General features: G+C 45.1%; 1 protein-coding gene across 9 annotated transcripts in view; it reads left to right on the top strand.

Annotated features, from left to right (window-relative positions):
• The first annotated feature begins 16,651 nt into the window (after nucleotides 1–16,651).
• The window catches only part of GTF2I (general transcription factor IIi), a 108,178-nt gene continuing 101,808 nt past the window's right edge, over nucleotides 16,652–23,021 (top strand). For all 9 annotated transcript variants that reach the window (XM_082294593.1, XM_082294600.1, XM_082294598.1 and 6 more), the window contains exon 1: nucleotides 16,652–16,809. The gene's annotated coding sequence lies outside the window, so the exon portion shown is untranslated. The remainder of the gene's footprint in view (nucleotides 16,810–23,021) is intronic.

The raw sequence follows: 23,021 nt of genomic DNA, 5'->3' as shown, positions 1-23,021 counted from the left end.
TTGATTACCACCTTCTGCTATCTACATCTCATCTGATAAGGAATTCCGGGAACTAAAAATAACTGTTCCAGGAAGGACCCAGGAAAGGCTTTGTGCAGCCCAACTCCGGGACAAGAAAACTTCATGAATATGCTAAAATTACGAGAAGAATAGAATTAATTCGGACTCTGCCCAAAAACTGTATAAGAAGGGACCAGCCGAAGCAGCAGCCATGAACTTGGGAGGTCTGGTGCGATAGAGGTCAGATCTATGTGTGTTTACCCAGCTCTGACCCCAGGCTCGGAGCTGCTTTTCTCCATCATGGCTTTCTGTGTGACCGATCTTTCGGTCGCAGAATAAAATCTATTTTTTTATTAAATTTAATTTGGCTGAATCTCTTTACCTCACATTCATAACAATTATATAACATGCAAAAAGCCAACATCACAATACATTTATAACAATGAATATGGAGCTTGAGACTCGATATATACCAAGCTGAATGCAGCTGTCGGCACGCATGACTTTGGAGGAATTATCCCCCATGCGTCCCAGTGCTGGAATAAACACACCTACTTTACTACTTATTCCAGTAGTGGAGTCTTCTCTGCATATCAGTACCACCCCACATGCATCATTACCTTTCCTTGATATATTTTGCTGGCTTTTATTAAGGCATACAATTCTATGATCTGTGCTGACCATGTGCTTGGTAGCTTCCCGTCTTGCAATTCCCTTCCTTATACTACAGCATATCCAGTAACTCATTTTCCTCCTATTCCTCTTGAAGATCCATCATCTTTTCCCCATTTGCCCAACGGGTATCTTGTAAACCTTCCCTAGCTCAGGTCTGGAGACCTCTTTCCTGGATACAGTCATGAGTTTCCTTTAGGTCTCCTTCCTCTGGACCAGTTAAAACAGAAGGCTGGGTTAAACCCTTCCCCCTTCTCAATTCCAAATTCTCCTGTTCCATTAAACAGGTTTCACACTGTAACAATCTAGTGATCCATTTAGAACTTAATACCAGACTTTAACAATCCTGCCATCAGTTACCATCAAAGCTGTGGCTGCACAAGTCTGCAGACAACAGAGTCTTGGTTACCATTAGACAAACAATGGGGCCACTCCCTTGCCAATCGGTCAAATATTTTAGCACTAGAATTTCCTTGGCACAGCCCCCTTTAACATCTACATACAATTCCAATTCCTTTTCTGAGTCTGGCTGAAGTTTTGCTGTCTTTCTCGAGTCCATACCACAACATTGGGGCTACCGGGATTTAAAAAGTCACAGAATAAAAAGTCCTTAATCCAGGTCCTGCAATAGCCTACTAATCCTAGAAATTGTCACAGCTCCCCTTCTGTCTTGGCCAGCATCATCTCCAAGATTCCCTGAAACCACTCTGGGCATACACACCACAAGCCTTCAGTCAAAACATGCCCCAAACATTCAACCTTTCTCCCCATCACTTTTTGTCGCGATGAAGAGAAGACCCGGATGCTCAGTGTGAGTGATCAGCAAGCTTCCGTTTATTGATCATCTGCGGATTCTATATATAGCGTGGTTAATGAGGCTTATGCATATTCCAAAAGGCGCAGGCTGAATGGTCCACGGCATTGCTGCAGACCCCTCCCCCTAGTTCCTCCTTTGTGGTCAGAATTCCTCTTTTCCCATGCCTTCTCAATCACAGGCATCCTATTGTTTACTGTACTGCCCGCCAAGGACACCATTTCCTTGCCGTATCAGCACAGGGCCTTATGCTAACTCAGATATTACACAAGATGAGTGCTATATTCTGCAAGATCTTGCTCTGTGAGCTGCAAAGGGTCTACGTGTCCTTTGTCACATAGCCAGTTCTCCACAACTTTTACCTTCCCTTCAGATACTTCAAGCCTCCCTCTAGCCAGAATACCACAGTGTACCACCAGCCAGAATACCACCCGTAACACCTCCTCCCATTCTCCCAATTCCAGCAAGTCCTTCACATACCGCAATAACCTAATTCCTAGGAATGGTGTCAATTCAGTTAATATCTTGCACAAATAATCCCTTCTCCCTCTTGTTCCCACTGAAAGGAATGAGGGACTTGTCTTTACAAACAAGCTATGGGCCTGCTGGTAGATAAAACTAGTACTGAGAGATAAAAGAAACAATGGGAAGGATTCCACTGATTGATGAATGGAAAGAAAGAGATTTGTCTTTACAAACAAGCTATAGGTCTGCTGATAAATGAAACTGGATATTGAGAGATAGGAAACAATGGGAAGAACCATAAATTCCATAAGAATTAAAATAAAGGGGGGGGGGGGTATGCATTAGAAGGGAGTCTTAGGTATTAGGCATTTCAGGAAGTCTGTACCTCTCGAGTACCTCAGCCTATAGGGAAAGAAAGAGGGAAATGTGGTTGGGAAATTAGGATAAATAGGAGCCTGTGCCCTCCAAAGATTTGAGAGACTCCAGGGGAAATGCCCCATGGCCTCTCCTTTTATTCGAATAAAGTAACGGGACTCCTCTGTCTCCTTTTTGGACATAAACCTCTGGTGTTTGTGGATTAATTTTCCTGACACCACTCAAAGGCAAAATACTTTTTACTATGCTCTGTAAGTGGGAATCCCCAGAAAGAATCCCTTAAATCAAGTACTGAATAGTAGTAGTGTGAGGAGGGAACCTGGCTCAAGATGGTATAAGGATCTGGGACTGTGGGGTACCTGGGTTAAATAGTCTCATTTATTATTCTTATGTCCTGCACCATAACTGGCACGATAAGAGTGTTAAAGGGAGACATACATGGTTCCAAAAGACCCGTCTTTAACAGGGACTCAATAACAGGCTGTAATCCTGTGAGAAACTAAGCCCACTCCTCTTTTTTGGGGTTTTATAAATTTAATAAGGAACAATAGGGGACAAAGGTCACTTAAAGCAAAATTACAGCACTGTGTGCTTAGCTCATAGCCAGAGGCACCCCCACTTACACAAACTTTCTGGTTATATGCTTTAACATTATGCATATTAATAAACCACAATGCATATGCATAGGTTTTTTCTGAGAACTAATTCACATTTTTTTAGATGGGATTAACATAGTCCCTCCCCCAATCTGCATTTTAGAGCATGTGTAATGTGATTGTGGGGGTCTTCGGGGGTCTTCTCCGATGAAGGCTCAGATCTTCCTCCTATCTTGAACTTTTTATCTTTGTTTTTGGAGCATGCGCAGTTATGGTGTTCCTAGGTCTTTCTGGATCCAACCGGTTTAAATTCTTTACTTTGTGGCTAATTGGCTTCACTTTTGCCAATTTCTCATTAGTACATTCTGCTGCTTCCCTTATGTAGCTGTACTTGTCTATTTTTGAGATTATTCACCTGGCAAGTTTCTGTTTATTTAAGCATTAAGCGATTAGTTAACCATATACTAGCTATTACATTGCATAGAAAGTTATGATTCAGATTATATAGGTATAGAAAGCTATGAATCAGGGTTTATAGGTATCTTAAAATTCAAGCTATATAAGCATCTTGTAGCTTTGACCCCAATTGTAATGTTAACTAGTTAATATCTGCATAGCAAAGTTATTCTTAATATGTTTGCACATATTATTTCCTAACATATTCTAATACATAATAGTTCTTTCATTTCACTATCCACGAAAGCTAATGCTATAAAAACTGTTTATCACAAACCCCTTCCTTCCTTCTCTTGAAAGAGGGTATTGCTTTTCAGACACCAGTTGTCCAGGTTGCCTCAGAGTAATCTGGAGAAGCTCCATATCCAGTTTTCCACGTTCCACTGGGACTGCCCACACTTCTGGGTTCACTTTAGCATAAGCTTTATCAGCACAACAGTGCTAGCTTCCCCATCACCTCTTACAACACTAACTCCCATTCCCAACTCCAGTCATCAAATTGCCTCCTAGCGAGCAACAATCACAATTACATTACGAACAAGTAGAAACTCATGCATTTCAAACCCATCTCCCACATTCAGCATTAGTGGCTGAATAAAGGGCACCCACTCATCTTTCCCACTCACTCATTGAATTATCAAAAAACCCCCTTTGGCATAAAATTCAAAGTAGACAGAGAGGCTCTCCTGTCCACTAGGAAACAAACACCTTGTTTCAGACCCACCCTGCATGTTATCAAGGGCTCCAGTGTGGTGAGCCCCTGGTACAACAGGAGATCCTGATGCCCTTAACAATCCATTCCTAATGTTGTTTTTGATAAGGAAGATGTGTGCTAATGTCTTTACAAACAATTCCATGGGTGAAGGTATGGGTGTTAATGTCTTTGAAACGGTCTTAATGTCTCTACTGACTTTGGGCAGCAGGTTTGTTATAGAGCCCAGCAGCTTGGCTCCTGAAACAGACAAGTAGGTCTGGACAAGCCTGAACTTCTGAACTTTGGGATGACAGGTTCAAAGGGGGATATGTGGTAGGTGGTTCAGGAAGGCTGTACCTTCCTGGTACCTCAGCCAATGGGGAAAGGAAGAGGGCAACATGAGGCAGGGAATTTAGGATAAAAGGAGGCTGAGTCCTCCAAAACCTTGAGCGAGAAATGGCCGTGGGCATGTGCCCCAGTGGAATCTCTCCCTTTATTTGAATAAAGTTGAAGGACTCCTCTGTTTCCATTGTGGACACTGGCTTTTCATAGTGTGATTTTCTGTACAATTGGGAACTCTTCTGGATGGGAGCAGCTTTGTGAAAAATGGAATCTGAAAAGCTGGGAATGTGGTGGTAACTCAGCACAAGGTAATAGAGGCCAAAGCTCTGACCCCCAACATGTCAGCTCAAAAGGCAGAACTGATTGCATTTGACAAGATGTTGGGGTTTTAGGAGTTTCCCTTCTGTTTTCCTTTTCTCTTAAAGAATTTTCCCCATACACATTGCCAGGGGGACAAATTACTGGGTGCTTAAGAAAAACAAAAGACCTGGCCATAGAGGGAGGGGTCCATCTGGCTACTCGCTTTCACCTGGGCTTGTGGGCTGTGAGTTCTCCGTGTTTGGATGGAGAGAGAGGCTGGAAGGAATTCGTCAGCTCTGAAGACTTCTGCTTTTTCAGCTGCTTTCCTTCCTTCTACTGGGGAAACCCCGGGATTCCCAAGCCTGCCTTCCCTGCCCCCCTGGGAGCCAGGCTGCGGCCGCCCTGCCCCTGCTGTTGCTCTGAGCCTTCACTACTCTGTAGCCCCGCATGTCCTGCCTGCTCAGACCTCCGGGGGTTCCCACTGCAGCTCCGGAGTTTGATACACCTCGTCTGTCATCCGGGATTTGTGCTTCTCCCTGCTGTTCCGGCCTGCTGTTCCCGAGGGTCCGGCCGGACACCGGGATCGGCTGCCCAGGGGTTTGTGAAGCTCCTTTGTTCCATCCCTTCCCGGGATCCCGGGATCAGCTGCCCAGGGATTTGTGAAGCCTTTGTTCCTTCCCTTCCCGGGATCCCGGGATCAGCTGCCCAGGGGTTTGTGAAGCCTTTGTTCCATCCCTTCCCGGGATCCCGGGATCGGCTGCCCAGGGGTTTGTGAAGCTCCTTTGTTCCATCCCTTCCCGGGATCCCGGGATCGGCTGCCCAGGGGTTTGTGAGGCCTTTGTTCCATCCCTTCCCGGGATCCCAGGCCGCCAGTGCCGCGTGCTCCCCGAGCTCGCTCCGGAGCGCCCCCTGCAGCCGCGGGGGAACCATCGCACCTGCCCTGCTCACCGGGAGCCGCCAGCGCCCCTGCCGGCTGCGAGCGGAACTGCACCCGAGGGGAAAGGGCCTGACAGCCGAGAAGGCTGGCACTGGGTTTGGGATTGTTTGCTGTTACTGCCATAGTCGTTGTTTGTTTGACTTCTTATACACATATAGATATGTAATAGTAAAGAACTGTTATTCCTGTTTCTCATATCTTTGCCTGAAAGCCCCTTAATTTCAAAATTATAATAATTTGGAAGGAAGGGGGTTGCAATTTTTTTCCTTCCATTTCAAGGGAGACTCCTGCCTTTTTGGCAGACACCTGTCTTTCAAACCAAGGCACAAGAGCATTATGTGTCTCACAGGATAACGTTATAAGTTACATGGACTGACCTGAATCTTGCTTTTGGAGTGGCCCACATGAACCCATGTGGAAAGAGAGCAAGCTATAAACTTTTCAGGGATCTTCTGTGAAACATAGACAAATAATACAGAGATCGTTAGAAGGGGGGCAGCCACCTCGAAAGGTGACAGTAATGCATTATAAAGCTCATCAATTTGGAGAGACACCAGTAAATACTGGAAATAGCCTGGCTGACAGATTGGCCAAGGAGGCTGCCAGCAGGGACATCCTGTTGTTCTCACCCAAGAAGTACTGGGATTTGGACAAGGAAGCTGCTGATTATCAGACTGAAAATAAGAAATTGGCAAAATTGTTAGATGCTGAAAAGAGTCCTGAAGGATGGTGAATTACACCCAGCAAACACATAATAATTTCCCAACACCTTATGAGGAAAACGGAGGAGAAACAAAAGAAGGTTGCTCACTGGGGAATAGAGTCTACGGTAGAAGCATTGAAATCTCAAGTTTCAAGCATATGAATGACTGGTATAATAAAAGCATTGTTAAAAAATGTCAAATCTGTTTAAAGAAGAAGGCACATTAAATTAGACAGCCTATACCTGGGACTGTGTCTAGAAAGAAAATTGTCCAGGAGACTATTGGCAAATAGCCTTTGCAGAGCTTCCTTCACAAAACAGGTAGATACATTTTCAGGATGGCCAGAAGATTTTCCTTGTCAGACCAACAAAGCTGGCAAGGTGATAAAGATTTTGTTGAAAGAAATTATCCTGAGGTCTGGACTGCCACTGGGAATGTCATCAGACAGATGTTCACACTTCATTGCTGAAACAGGGCAAAGCCCATCTAAAACAGTAGGGGTGAAGTGAGACTTATACACTCTATGGAGAGCTAAGTGGAGCAGGAAAGTAGAAAGAATGAATCAAAGCTTAACAGTAACATTGTGACCCAGGAATGCTGACCTGCTTTGGAAAAATCACAGATTGCGCTTTATTACTGGTTTCCCTCAGCTGTAATTCTCAGAGTTTCCCTAATCTTGATCCTGCAGTGGTAGAGTATTTCTACACATGGGTTTTGTTTATAATGTGATTATCAGCTGAATGGGAGCTGCTCCATTACAATTAGATGAATGAAGATGCAGATCTTAACACTTGAGCTGTGTTTCTCATTTATTACTTTTCAAAGTCTTTGGTGTTTTGGAGGGGGCTGGGGGTGGTGTTTATGTGTTTACAAATCCAATAACAATCCTCATTAAGAGTTGCAAAACATGAAGCCATTTTGATCCCAGGCAGATGGCAACTAAATGAAGTTTAATTAAAGAATGAGAGCTTTGATTAAAATAATTTTTAAAAAATATAGTGCATTGAGATGCTAGAGAACAGCATAAACAGCATCTGTGCTTTTATTCAGAAGCCTGAATGCATTTTTGAGGAATCCCTTTGCAACGCCTTCCAGAGCAATCCCAGGTTGTGGGATGCAGCTCGATGGGCAGCACGGCCAGAGGGTGCCTCCAGTATCCTCCTTCCCCTGACACTAGGGAAAGGCTGGGAAAGTAAAAATGCAGTCAAGAGCGAGGTCTCGCTTCCTCCTTTTGGTAGGTTTATTTTTTAAATGTTGATTTATATTTTTGAAGAGTTCAGCTGTTGCCAAAGTAAGACTTCATCTGAACTGCAACCAAGTTTCAGACTCTTTTCCAGCAGTCATTACAACCCATTCCTTCCTGCAGTATCCAGACCCTTCCAACAGTGCACGAAGCAGCATGGCTGCACAGACATTACCTGTAGCCCTACACAGCTTAAAGCAAGTTGCTTATCCAAGGCTAAAGCTTATGGAATAGAGGCTCAAGTGTTGTGAGAGGCTCCATCCCAGTTGTGCCAAGGCTTGGCTGCCCTGGGAGCTCCCAGGCAGCTCCAGCCAGGGCTCAGTGCTGCCCTTCAGGTCAACCCTGATAGGGAAGATGTGTGCTAATGTCTTTACAAACAATTCCATGGGTGAAGGTATGGGTGTTAATGCCTTTGAAAGGGATCTTAATGTCTCTACTGACTTTGGGCAGCAGGTTTGTTATAGAGCCCAGACAGCCTGGCTCCTGAAACAGACAAGTAGGTCTGGACAAGCCTCAACTTCTGAACTCTGGGATAAGATGACAGGTTCAAAGGGGGATATGTGGTAGGTGGTTCAGAAAGGTTGTACCTTTCTGTACCTCAGCCAATGGGGAAAGGAAGAGGGCAACATGAGGCAGGGAGTTTAGGATAAAAGGAGGCTGTGTTCTCCAAAACCTTGAGCAAGAAATGGCCGTGGGCATGTGCCTCAGTGGAATCTCTCCCTTTATTTGAATAAAGTTGAAGGACTCCTCTGTCTCCATTGTGGACACTGGCTTTTCATAGTGTGATTTTCTGTACAACCCCCACCTGCCTGCCTGGCCATGGCAGGGTTTTTCCATACCAACATTTTCTGTGATCCCAGTGAGAAGCACTGGTTTCTGTGCAGGGTCTTTCCCCAGTACAGTGCACACTAGAGCCTTTCCAAGGGGAAGCAGCTGCTTGACAGCACAATGACTTTCATTTATTTAATGTGTTTGCGAGTTTTGTGACCTTCAGACAATGGCTTTTCTTCCCCCACATAACTTTTGTATATAATTCCAGAATTTGGGTATGTATATATATATATCTCCCCCATATAATTTCTATATTACATGTAACTTGTACATTGCTGTTTCTTGAATTACTTTCTTCCATTAGTGGCTCAAACACAGCTCAGTTTAAACTGGTAATTGTATTGATTAGAATTATCTAAGCCAGACAAAGAAACCCCACTGATGTGCCTGTGCTGATGGACAGGAGAGCTGATGGGCAGTGGTGATGCTGGAGGCTCTAGGGTGAATTGAGGGATTGAGCTGCAGAGTTGTAATTCATGGAGAAGCTACCAGTGGAGTACGTAAGTTTTTTGTTAAACTAATGCATAAGTTTACCAATCACCTGCTGGGATTTTCCTTAGATTCTGATGATGGGGCTAAACGCCTGTCCTGATTATGACAATTTGGCCAGACATTCCACTTTTTGCTAGTTATTAGTGCAAGGATACCTTTTTCAGCAACCTCTTTAGCTGTTTTGTCATCTTTAGCTGTTTTGTCAGCTACTTGATTCCCTGTACTAACTGGGGAGTCTCCAAACTGATGGGGTTTACAGTGCATCACAGCTTTTGGCTTTTGTACACTCTGTAGTAGGTGACTTATTTCTTCTCTGTACTTAATAGGAGACCTCTGTGCCAATAACAATTTCCTTTCCTTCTGTATGGTTTCATGGGTGTGTATTATTCAAAAAACATATTTTAAATAGGTTCATATGTTTACCCCTTTTCCTTCAGTGATTTCTAGGTAAGGTCATTAATTCTGCTTTTTGTGCTGATGTGTTAAAAGATAAAGCCTGTGTTTCTTTTACCTGGGTGGTGTTCTCACTGCATACCCAGCTGCCTGTCTTCCATTTCATATCTTCCTGCTCTGACCGGTGTGCAGGTCCAGTTCTAGATCTTGCATGGGATCACTCTTGAGATCCAATCTGCCAGAACACACTTGTTCAGTGGTTACCAGGCAGTCATGGTACAAAGGTCTCTGGGCTTCTTATGAAGCCTGGAGAAACATGGCTGGGGTTCAAAGCTGTGGTATCTTGGGGTGGTTTTCTATTCTCTGATCATCTGCTCTATGCCCAGAAATGGTTGCTGTAGCTTTAAGGTGGGACTGGGGGTGGTGGCAGCCTTGGGGCTCTTGAGTGGGCTTTTTCAAAGCCTCACTCTTGGGTGTCGGTGGTGCGGTGCAGACAGCGGTTGCTTTGTTGCTTAGCTAGCTTGGTTTTTTGTTAGCTTAGGCAAGAAGGTTTTTTTCCTTTCCCCAGCCTTGGAGACTGCAGCAGCAATCCTTTGTTTTTTTCTTGAACTGTTCGGTTTGGTTTTGGTCCAAGATCAGAGAATCAATGGGAGACGAATCGTAACAGGGGTGGGCAGGGAGCCTAGGGGGCTGCTCTGTCCCAGTCCCAGATCTTGGAAAAGCTGACCCAGCAAAAGAAAGGACCCCAAATCCACCAGCTTCATCTGCTATGAAGAGGAGACCAATATCAGAGATTCACCAGGTTCCCATCTGTTTTTTTCCCAAGATGCTGCATGAGCCTTTTGGTTTTTCTTCCCTGAGACAAAAGCCATCTCCATTCACTTTTTTTTCCCTCCTCCCTGCCACATGGTCAGCCTTTGTTTTTTTTTCCTATCCCTGGCTTTTTTTTTTGTTTATTTCACTGGGGTGTGTGTGTGGGGGGGTAAGGTTCTGACAATTCAATATCTAGCATTTATTCATTTTGTTCCCGTGCCATGTGGACACTTTGTTTGTCAATAAACAGTTGGGGTTTTTTCACTTTCATCCACTAATATTAACTTCTTATCAGCGGGGATTGCTGAAATCCTTTCCTTTAGAAGAAACACTCATTCTAGAATGGTTTTCTCCTAAACTTGTCTCTAAACTGAGAAAAGTGGTTACCTTAAGTTCAACATTGTTCTGCTCCAGTAGGGCAACTTGATATTTCAGCATTCTGCTGGTGATATCCGATGTCCTCCTTTTTTGTTCCAAACCAGCTATTACCATATGGGGTAGATACATTATAATCTTTTCTCACTGTTACAGGTTAGCAAGCATAGTCCCGGAAGGGATGTCCTTGCTAAGGGGTCCTTACAGCTTCCTCTGGGACCTGATAGAACCTATCAGCTGGCCAGTTTGAATATGGACAATTCTTTAAGCCACTTAAAGTTGTGACCGCCTCTGTGATACACGCTTAAGAATAGGCAAACTCCCCCCCCAAGCTCTCTCTCGTTTCCGGCGCTGGCACAGGTGGCTGCAGGGCCTGTGTGGGGGCCAGCGGGCCCGGCCAGGCCCTGCTTGGGCCAGGCCGGGCCAGGCCACGGCCATCCTGGAGCCATGGACCTGTTCCAGCCATGGAACCCCCCCCACTGCCTTGCCGTGGGCAGCCGGAGCGGCTCGGCTCTCCCCCCTCTCCACTGCGATTAGAAAAATTCAACATTCCAGCTGCAAAGCTGCAAGGCCGAGGTGAGATTAACCCTTTTATTGCTGTGAAGAGCTGAAAACCTGAGGGAAGAGAGAGAGGAGATGCTTAAAGCTGAAAGTCTGTTGTGAAGCTACGATATATCAGAGTATCCTGTTGTAATTTCATGAAGATCTGGGGGGTGGAGTGTTCAACTCGTGAGCAAAAGCACCTGCACTGAGATAGGCAGATGCTGACGCAGCTGTAATTTCATGAGAAGTTTGGACAGGGAAAGATGGACCAGATGAGGACTTTGGCTCCAAACGGGAAAGGAGAAAACCTCAGTTCCTAGAGATGCTCCCAGAGATAGTCCTAACAATGAAGATGAGGAGGACCCTTTGCTCCCAGGGAAGGAGAAGGGCCTCTGTTTTTTGTTTCTGAACGGCTCAACCTTAAAATTGTACCCCAAAAAACTTCAAGAGTGGACCCTTGAAAGCAGTTGCGGGAAAAGCTGCAAGTCGGGGGAAAGGACTCACACGCAGGCAGAGAGACTCCTCTTCCTAAATGGACTGAACAATATTTGGAAGTGGGCGGCTGTCTCGTTGTGATAATGTTTTCATAGCATGAGCAAGAAGAGACTTCTCTTTCTAAATGGACTGAACAAGGTTATTATGGAAGTGGTAAACAGACTGAACATCTCAAGGGTTGTCTTTTTACATTGTCAGTGGGAGAAGGGAGGAAGGTGGGGGGAGGAGGAGAGTTCTGAAGGTGGTATAATTTTTTTTCCCTTCTTTTAGGTCTGTTAATAAACTGCTTTATATTCTTTCAAGTTTGGTGCCTGCTTTGCATTTCTCCTAATTCTTATCTCACAGAAGATAAACAGTAATGAGTATTTTGGGCCAAACCACTACACTAAATTGGTGTTTCCGCCCGGTTACAAACCCAACCCGCTACACTCACAATATCAACTTTCATGCTTCCTGGGTTAAAAGCTCTGTAGCTACCATTGCTCTCAAGCATCCAGGTCATCCTTTACTTGCATTGTCCAATTGTTTGGAAAAGTACCTCACAGGCTGCTTGCATGACCCCAAATACCGTGCCAGTACCCCTAGTGCCAGCTGCATCCATTCGTGCAGAAATAGCCAGATGGTTTGGTTTAAGTGTGGGAGTCCCGAAGCAGGGTTTGGCATTAAGGCTCTTCTGGGGTTTCAAAGGCCCTCTGACACTCAGGAATCTATACCAAGTATTTTTCAGTGGAGGGCCATACAAGGGTTTTGCCAGTACACCATAGTTGGCAATCATAACTGACCCTCCACCTGGCCATACTTAAGAAGGCTCGTAGTCCTTGGCTCTGGAGTCTGGCGAACGACTTCTTTTCAGTTGCCTACCAAGCTTCTTTTTTTCCCCGTGAGATCTCTAAGATATATTACTGCTTCTTTGCCTATTTGTGCCATTCTCTTTGACACTCTCAGATTGTATCAAGATTGTCCCAGGAAATTTAACAGACTTACAGTAGCATCAAGGCACTTACTTGCAGTCTTGGTTGCTGGCAGAATATCATCTACACATTGTAGTAGAGTTTTGTCCAGATTTTCTTTTTCCAGCTTTCCAATTTTTTTCCCCAAATGATTGCCAAAAACAGTGGGACTCTTTTGAAACCCTGGGGTAGCTCAATCCATGTTAGCTGCACCTTTTGCCCCATGTTTGGATTCCCCCACTCAAAAGCAAACAATTTCTAAGTATAAGTCAAGAGGTATTACAGAAAAAGGCATCCTTAAGATCAAGGACTGTGAACCAATCATAATTCCCTTTCAGTGCTGTCAGGAGTGTGTACAGATTAGCTACTACTAGGTGAGTATCAGGTACTTTTTTATTAATGGCCCTTAAATCTTGTACCAATCTATATTCCGCATTTTGCTTTTTAACTGGTAATATTGGTGTGTTATATTCTGATTCACACTCTTTCAATAACCCTTATTTTAAAAATTTTTCTATACCCCTCCCCTGCCTCCCACTTAATAGAATATTGTTTTCTCTTTACCAGTCTGGCTTCAGCTTTGAGAGTAATCCTCACCAGTTTGGCTACCTTTGATCATCCAGGCATCTCAGCTGCCTATACCAATAGGGTTACAGCATTCTCCACCTCCTCTGGGATTTCTTCCAACTCTTTCGATTCGTGAGTTTATATTTCCCTATCCCAGAAAGTTATTTGAACATCCAATTTTCCCAATAATTCTCCTTCCAACAAGGGATTGGGCATTCAGGCCCAACTTGTGTGTTCCCCACTATTTTCTTAATTTAAATAGTAATTGGTGTTAAAAAAAAGGCCTGTTCTCTTTCCTCCCTGTCACACCCTCTGTGTGACAGTTTTTTGGCAGCCCAGATGGGACTTCATTAAGAGGGACCAGAGGACTCAGGGACCTGGCTGGTTTTAGCCAGCACCAAGGCATTCTCTGGGACACCCATCAATCCCCGATCCAAAAGGATCCAAAAGCACCCTCAATGCTTACAGATTCCAAGCTATGTTTTCTTCTGCACATATTCAGTACTAAGTTGCTCCTGTACTGATTAAAATTTTACTTTTTAATTCCCCAGCAATAGTGTAACCAATTATTACAAAGCCAATTACCAATGTATACTTCAGCCACCAATTATTACAATACTCACTCAATTGTTACTGAGTGAGGGGGATCCTACTGCATTCCTTTTGCCATTCTGGATGATTTCTTAGAGTGAAAAACAAGTTGACATAAGGAACTGCATCCCACTTATTCTCCCTTCTACAAAACAACATTAATTGCAATATGGGTATTATCATTTAATGTGCCATTTTCTGGCCATTTTTCTTGATCCGTCTAAGTATACATCGGCCACCAATGGTTACAATCTTCAATCATTTTTCACGTAAGTAATTCACATGCTGCTTTTGTCCAATGCTTCAATAAGCATTTCAGTGGCGAGGTTTTAGGAATCTGATCGTTATCAGTCAAATCACCAATGATCTTAAACATACTTGTAATATCCACACTAAGTTTCTTAGCCATGCTGTGTGCAAAATAGCAAGTAATACACAAACACCAACACATACTAAACAATACACAAAGATATTAAATGATACATAGACACTGACAAAAACTACAGGCATGTAAGTTTTCAACTTAGCAATTCCGATTGCACAAGGTGGTATTAGCGAGGTAATGAAATAAATCTACTCTTTGCATTTTGGCTGTGGTTTCATGGTTGCCCTTGGTTACTGGTATGTGTTGATGCACACAGAGGGATACAAACGAATGGGAAGAATCCTGACCTGGAGAAATACCAAATTTCCACTCTTCTGAGGACCCATGTCATAGCAATAATGGTCTTACCAGCAGGAAGCAGCTGGCACACAGGACTCTCAAAATGAATCATAATGTGATGTTGTGTAATCAAAAGGCATCTTCTCTACCCCTAGAACAATCCATGCCTGCAGGGCAACAGTCTGGACACAGTCTCTGAAGGATGTCCTGGCAGTGAGTTTCCATTTCACAGGCAGGTAAACTCCTCCTGTCTTCCCGAAGGATTTGCTTGAGTAACTTTTGAGCAGGGTGTACTTAACAACATCTAAATCTGTATGAAATGGTCAGTATCAGCTGTGTGTGCAGTAAGGTGCAGCTGGAAGATGGCAGCATGAAGATATGGTGGAGCATGAAGTTATGAATGCCTTCCACTGCAAATGCCATGTAAACAGCAAAGGGAACAGACAAATTGATACAGTAAATAGTTGTGGCTGCTTAGAAAGATTTGGCGCTGAAGTTCTTCACCAGTGGTTACGCCTTTCCTGCACAGGGTCTGCAAAAAGGAGCCATCCAAGTACTGCAGGGTGAAATCTACTGGTTTAGGTTAAGGTGGCAATGGGTAGGGGATGGCTTTTTAAAAATCTTTTGGGGGTTTTGAAGTGTTTTGGTTGTTGGGGTTTGGGATTTGCTCTTCTAGGCTGCTGCAGAATGCTTCTGTCTCCCACAGTGTAAATCATAAGGACAGTTATGTCCAGCTGAACAGTGGCAAGGAACCGTAAGAGCCATGATATCTTGAATCACTCAGATCATTTGTTCAGGGTACTCTGGTCAGTGTTTGCAGCTGGGTATATGTTTTGCACAAGTCCACGGCCTCCAGTGATGGTACAAGAATGGCCAAAGCATATCCTGCAGGGCCCTTTCCAAGCTTCTGAGCTTTATTCCCCAGATGGATTTCTTGCTATTTATTACGACTAGGAGGAAGCTGAATGCTTTCAAATGAGCATGCTTCCATTTCCTTTACAAATGAGATTTACTTGAAGATGTACTGTTTGGTGGCTATTCTTGACGAACTCTAAAATGCACTGTGAACATTTTGAAAATACATCAGCAGTTTTAGGAGTCTACACACTGTAAATAAAATGTTATTTATGAAAAATGATAGTTTGATTTAAAATTTCTTGGTTTTAATAGCAGTACTTTTGACTGGGATTAAATTTTGAAATGCAGCATTTTCCTTTGAATGGAAAACTTCCCATCCACATTTACTACATTGAAGCTAAATTCAAAGGAAAGGAATAGTCATGTCAGACAAAACATTTGACTCTTTTTAGTCAGGAAAAAGGATCCATCCATTATGTTTAATGTCTTCGAAAATGAAATAAAAGACTGCTCTGCTATGAAGTTCCTGATTAAGCCAAAGTAAGGCTTTCTGCTGGCGGAGGCTGTTGCTGCCATCGTTGTGTGAAAAACCAGGTTCACTCTCCTGTTAGAATTTACAGAGTTTAATATAAAGACAATAATAGACATAAAATAAAGCAAAGGGATAACGGCCAGGTGCCTTGGCGCTCTGCCAAGAGCACACCTGATGCTCGAGGTGAGTCCTTTTTATACCATTTTTACTGTCTGTTCTCTATTCATATTAAAACTTTTTCATGAATTGTTCTGCATGGCCACTCCTTGGGTCCGCCTTTTTAGAGCATGCGTAGTCTTCGGCCTTGTGGTTTTATTTCTTTTGATTCTTGGGGTTGGGCTCGCTAGGTAAGAGTCGATGGTAGGGTGGATCTCTCAATTCTCCAGACAGTCAGGGCTGATTGCAGCTTTGGGCCTCTTTGCCCCCCGGGCAGAGCGGTGATAGCGGCTCTCGGACCCTCCTGGCCGCCCGTTCTCCGGGCGGAGCAGCCTTTGGGCCCTTTTGTTCTCTGGACAAAGTGTTGATTAGCAGCTCCTCGGGGCTCATCCTCTGCTCAATTGGAGGTTCTCTTACTTGCTCACACTTGTTAACATTCTTGCTAAAACGAGAGAAAACTACATCCACACAGCAAAAAGCATTTCTAACATTATATAATATCTACTTCGCGAGAAGCCAATACTATAATATATGTTTATAACAGTTGGTTCTGGAGAGCAGTTCTGGGCGTTCAGCGTGGCCTATCCGTGCGAACAAGGCCTTACAGCGAGGCCCCGAAACCCTCCTCGCCCCCGGCGGGGCCGCACGAAGGGCGCGGCAGGGCAAGGCCGCCCATTCCCTGCCAGTGCCCCTGGCGCGGTGCCCGGCGGGAGCTCCGGCCCCGAGACTGCGTCTCCCGGCGGCCCCCGCGAGCGCCTGCGCCGCCGCGGCTGCGCGAGAAACCATCCCCCGCCCGCTGCGGCGCTGGGGTCAGCCCGATACCGCGCGGGAGGAACGGGGCCGCTCGACAGCGGCGAGAGCCCGCGGGGAAACCGCCGCAGCCCCGGCCTTCCCTCCGCAGCCGTGCGGCGTCTGCAGCCAGAGGGACCGGACTGCCTGCGCCCGGGACGGGTGAGTGGGGGGGGGGGAGGGGGGGGCGGGTGAGTGGGAGGGCGGGTCCGGGCCCGGCGGGGCGGGGCGAGGGACGGACCGTGACGCGCGGCCCCGGAGGCTGTGGGGCTGTGAGGGGCTGGGCGGGGGGGGTCGGTGGTCGGGGCTGCTGCTCGCGCTGTTCTTTCGGGGGCTCCTTCCGCCGGCTCCGCCCGGCTCAGCCGCTGGCAGCAGGGGGCGCTGCCGCCGCACTACCGCGCCTCCCATTGGCTGGCAGGGCGGTGCGCGCATGCCCGAGCCCTGCGCGTGGCGGCGGCCGCCGGGCGCGGAAGGGAAGGGGCGGAGCGGGGCGGGTACGTGAGCTGCGGGGAAAGCTGGGTCGGCCTTGCGACGGCGGCTCCTCAGGCCTGGCATTCGCGGCTGCGAGCAGGGGAGAGGCCTGGGTCCAGCTCGGGCCTGTGTATGGCAGCGCGCGGCGGTGAAGTGAGGAGCCCTCGCCTCACCCGAGGCAGGCGCTGGCACCCAGGCTGCAAGCCGCAGGGTAGAAATGATGGAATCGCAGAAAGCTCAGGGTTGAAGAGGACCTTAAAGATTATTTAGTTCGAGCTCCCTGCCGTGGGCAGTGTGAGAAATAGAACTCAGTCTTCCATCGAATTTTGAAATAATAAGGGACAAAGTCAACAAGGCAAAAGGTAACAGCGCCGGGTGCATAGCCACAGCCAGGGCACACAATCAACAGTAGCAATCCCCCTTACACACCCCTGGGTATTGCATCAGGTAACAACATATTTATAAACCATTTTTCATATTAAAACCTTTTTTGAGCTAATTAGCATGGCTCCTCCCCCATCCCGCCTTTTTAGAGCATGTGCAGTTGTCTTCGGAGAGGGCAGTTGCTACTTTTCCGTGCATTCAAGAGGTTTTGATTCCCTCATTGGTTAGATGGTACCCAATTACAACAATCCTCTCTGTATCTCAATACAGCGTTAATGTTAAAAATAGCTCTAAACCTCAGTGAAAGTCAACACCCAGTCTCCTCCCCTCATAACAACGAAACCACTTCCACAGGGCCAGTGTTACAATGCACAACACATCTGTGAAAGCCAGCACTATAAAATGTATTTTTCACAGGCAGGGACACCTTCCACAAGACCAGGTCGCTCCTAGAGCTGCCCAACTTGATCATTAACACTTCCAGGGATGGGGCAGCCACAGCTTCTGTGGGCAACCTGTGCCAGTGCCTCACCACCTTCAAAATATTCCGTCTAACCCTGCCCTCTGTCAGAGTGAAGCCTTTCCCCTTAGTCCTGTCTCTCCAGGCCCTTGTTCAAAGTCCCTGTTTAGCTCTTTTGTAGGCTACCTTCAGGTTCTGGAAGGCTGCAATTAGGTCTTGGAGCCTTCTTTTGTCCAGGTTGAACATCCCAATTCTCTCAGCCTTTCCTCACTGAGTTATTCCATTCCTGTAATCAACTTGGTGGCCCTGTGTGCGACAGCATGGCTGCTAGCAAAGAACAACTCTAGCTGACAACAAAGAATTGCTGCAGAAGCCTGTGCCTGGTGTTAAAGAGAGGCTGGCATATAACTGTACACCTGTATGGATCTATAACTTTATTAGACTCTCTCGGCTTCACAACTGTGTGTTTAATCACAAAATATTTTGGGTATCACCTGCTGTGTTGCCAGTTCTTTGTTTGCAGGCTTCTTTTACCAAAGGTTTGGTATGTGAGGTGCTTGAGAGAAACATCTGCATGGTGACTATTTCATGAGTGCAACTGCTAATCATGTAGCTGAGTTGTCAGTGTACAAGTCTTTCAGTCAGTATCTCACAATAAGGAGCAACTTTCAGACTCCTTTTTTAAATATACTGTTGAAGAATGGTTAGAGGATCAGGGACATGGATCATTGATAAAGCTGAAGGGTACAAAAGAGCTGTACAAGCAAAGGCCTCCATGAGAAAATGCCTGCATGAGAAAATGCCTGTGTGAGAAACAAGCCTGAGAACCAAAAGGGAGTTTTAAGGAGGTACAGTGCTGTGCTGATAAGATGTACTGACCATGAGAGGGGAGGAAGAACTTTGATTTCTCGAGTTAAAACATAAATAATAGAAGCTTGCCAATGTAGTCTTTTATCTAACCCAATTATGTAGAAACAAGAATGCGTTTTCCTAAGTTTAAACCAATCAAGAACTGACAAGCATGTATACTCATACTATATAAGTGCCTCTGTATTATCAATAAACGAAGCTTGCTTTATCAATCACACTGATTGTCTGCATGTCTTCCCCTCCCGAAGTCAGCAAGAATATACCTAATATTTTTTTCTGCTTGTCTAACTTTAACTCTGCATTTAAGATAACAAAATCCAGTAAAGCATTTTAACAAAATGAAAATCATTAACAAAATTTTAAAAATAGACTTGTAATTCTGTTATGCAAATTGGATGGCTTAAAAGTTTGTCTCCTAAACAGCCTGGTACAGGGGACCCTAGGGACAACTGAGATACCACTACTGGTACACTTTTTTCTTGTCCATCAGGACATGAAAACCTTTTCATAGAAGTTTGGTTGAAACTTGTGTTCCTCTGAAAAGATTGTATGTTTGTAATTTTTTGAGGAGAAAGTTCCTGACACATTCCCAAACTCTGGCTTGTTGAGTTGACTTTTATTTTTGGTCGCTGGACTTTTTTATTCTGGGTGAAGAGAACCTCATAATAGGATTGACATACGTGCCAATATTATTCCTTTAATGCAAGGTAGGAAAGAGGATCTTAGTAATTATAGGCCAGCTAGTTTGACCTTGGTACCCGGGAAGGTAATGGAGCAGTTTATTTTGAGTGCCATCACACAGCACTTACAGGATGGCTGGAGGATCAGACCCAGCCAGTGTGGGTTTAGGAGGGGTAGGTTGTGTTTGACCAACCTGATCTCCTTCAATGACCAGGTGACCCACCTGGTGGATGCAGGAAGGGCTGTGGATGTTGTCTGTTTGGACTTCAGCAAGACCTTTGACACTGTCTCCCACAGGATACTCCTGGAAAAGCTGGCAGCCCACGGCTTGGACTGGAGCACTCTTTGCTGGGTTAAGGACTGGCTGGATGGCCGGGTCCAGAGAGTGCTGGTGAACGGTGCTGCATCCAGTTGGCTGCCAGTCACCAGTGGTGTCCCTCAGGGGTCTGTGCTGGGGCCAGTTCTGTTCAATATTTTTATTGACATGGATGAGGGTATTGAATCTTTCATTAGTAAATTTGTGGATGACACTAAGCTGGGAGCGTGTGTCGATCTGTTGGAAGGTAGGAGAGCTCTGCAGAGAGACCTGAAATGGTTGGGTGGATGGGCAGAGTCCAATAGGATGAAGTTTAATAAGTCCAAGTACCGAGTCCTGCATTTTGGCCACAATAACCCCCTGCAACGTTATAGGCTGGGGGCAGAGTGGCTGGACAGTGCCCAGGCGGAAGGGGACCTAGGGGTCCTGGTCAACAGTCGGTTGAACATGAGCCAGCAGTGTACCCTCGTGGCCAAGAAGGCCAACAGCATCCTGGCCTGTATCAAAAGCAGTGTGGCCAGGAGGACCAGGGAAGTCATTCTTCCTCTGTACTTGGCACTGGCGAGGCCGCACCTTGAGTGCTGTGTCCAGTTCTGGGGCCCTCAGTTCAGGAAGGACGTTGAGATGCTTGAATGCAACAAGACTGGTGAGGGGCTTGGGACTCAAACCCTATGAGGAACGATTGAGGGAGCTGGGATTGTTTAGCCTGGAAAAAAGGAGACTCAGAGGTGACCTCATCACTCTCTACAACTTCCTGAAAGGTGGTTTGTAGACAGGTGGGGGTTGGTCTCTTTCTCCAGGCAGCAGCGACAGAATGAGAAGACATTAAGCTGCGCCAGGGGAATATAGGTTGGATATTAGGAAAAAGTTTTTCACGGAAAGAGTGGTGAAGTACTGGAATTGTCTGCCGGGGGAGGTGGTGTAATCACCATCCCTGGATGTGTTTAAAAAAAGACTGGACATGGCACTCGGTGTTAGGGCATGGGTTAGACTTGATGATCTTAGAGGTCTCTTCCAGCCTGGTGATTCTGTGACATGTAATTGATTCCATGGAAGTCAGTGTTCTGGTTCATTTGGTTAAATGCAATAATAGGAACAAGGGAGAGAGCTGCAGAGGGAATGAAGTGACCAAGTGGAGGGGACTGATTACTGCTGAAGAGTGATGGGATGATTGGTTTCTCAGTCAGTGCCCTGATGTGTGCTGTGGTACGCAGCAGTACACCAAGGAGGACACAGGGCACTTGCCTGTGTGAAGCTACTGTGCAAAAGTGTCTGCTTTGGATACCAGCTGTAAACTGACCAGATGATTTTTTTTTTCCCCAAGGTGATGGAATATGAATGGGTGCTTAGTGTTGGATTAGCTCTTTGTGAGAGCCCCAGAAGAATGAAAAAGGTTTTGTTTGCCCTTAAACCTATCTGAGTCTTTGGTTTGCTGCATGTGACCATTGCAGTATGACACAGAAATACAAAGGACCAGCTGGCACTAGTGAGGACAGCAATTTCTCTCTCTGAAAAATGTGTCAGCACCAATGCTGTTATAATTAAAGAAATACCAGTAGAGTTTAGATTAATTCACTTCTCAAATATTCTGTGTAAGTGTTGATGGACACACAGAGCTGAAGTAATTATTAGTCAACCTGATCATCATGTTGACTTAGTAAATATAATTACACTGGTAAAGACAGGAATTATCAGATGGTCAGGTGTGCTGTGATTAATATTTCATTTTGTTTACATGATTCCAGTCTAACTTATGAATGCCTAGATGCTGCAGTAGGACATTTTTCAAATAGCAGCTGCTGGAATTGTGTTTTACTCTTTTAATGGTTCTTAAGAGTATCAGAGGTCATGCAGGCTGACTAAAAAGTCATGGTGATGAGTACCATAAAATTACCTAGAAAAAAATGGAATTAGTTATCCTTGGTTTTGGGGAGGTCTCACAGCTGTGTGATAAACCATCCCCCTCCTCCTCATCCTTCCCTAGCAAAGCACTGCTGGTTTCTTGTGACTTGGTGCTGAATCAGTGCTGTTGGATGTGTTGGAACTGCACAATGCCCATTCTGTAAGAACTGGAACCCAACCAGCCTGGTTGTGCCAACTTTTACCAGTTCACTGACTGGTCAGGTATGACTTTGGGGCCACCAACCACCAGGGACCACCAAAGAGACCCCCAGGACAGAAAAACACATGCGTAAAGGGTAGGAAAAATATGTTAATGATTTGAGGGAAATGATTACCATATGTATGTTTATTCTGGGAAAATCAATGAATATGTATGTAAAATATAGTATATAAACTTTTCTGTAGTTAGCATGCACAATATTTCAGAGGAAATATCCCCTTGTGCATCTGTCTGAATAAAGAACGCCTGCTTCTTAATGCTACATTGGTGTTAAGGAGTTTTTGGTACCGTGAGTGCCCTTACTCTTGAGCTTATTGTGTGTACGCATGAGCATCATAGTGGCAAGGAAGAAACTGAAAATTGTTGCTTACAGAGTATTTTTATAATTTTGATTATAAATGATGATCAGTGACATGTTGTAACAGTGAAAATAGATCATCCTAATGCGACTGCATAGTTCAACCATGGACAGATGCTGATCGGTGAAGATGAGACTCTCCTGAATCTGTGTGTGCTGTGGCTAGGGTGGATGTGTCACAGAAAATCAGAAAAACTGGTGGTGGTAGATTTGCACCCCAACAGTTTCTATGCTAGGATATCTGAGAGCTGTCAGACTGAACTACCTCTGTAACACGGGATCACTGGACCAAACTGCAGGAAAAGTAATGCAGATTTTTAGCCAAGGTCTGTTTAAAAAGATTCATTTGCAATTAACAGCTTGTAAGTATTCATTTCTAGAATTTGGAATTGTGTTCTTTATATGATACGGAAATTGGCTAGAGGATATACTTACACAATTTGAAGTATCAGAAAGCAGGCATTCTTTATTACAGCACTGGATGCATTCAGAGGGGTTTTCCTCTAACTGAATGTGTGTTGTGAAACTTCACAACTTTATTCTATCATGTTCATACGTATTTATTACAGCATATTTCCTAGTACATAAACATCACTTTTCCTAGAACTGATTGGTATGCATCTGCCTTCAACTGGAAATCCTTTTATGGTCCTAGAGGGCCATCTAAAGGGATCTCAGGTGGTTGTACTCACTGAGTGCCCCCAATGTTACA

The sequence above is a fragment of the Coloeus monedula genome (assembly GCF_965178545.1).
Source record: "Coloeus monedula genome assembly, chromosome: 20".
Classification (NCBI taxonomy): domain Eukaryota; kingdom Metazoa; phylum Chordata; class Aves; order Passeriformes; family Corvidae; genus Coloeus; species Coloeus monedula.
This window is presented reverse-complemented; position numbering and strand designations above follow the sequence as displayed.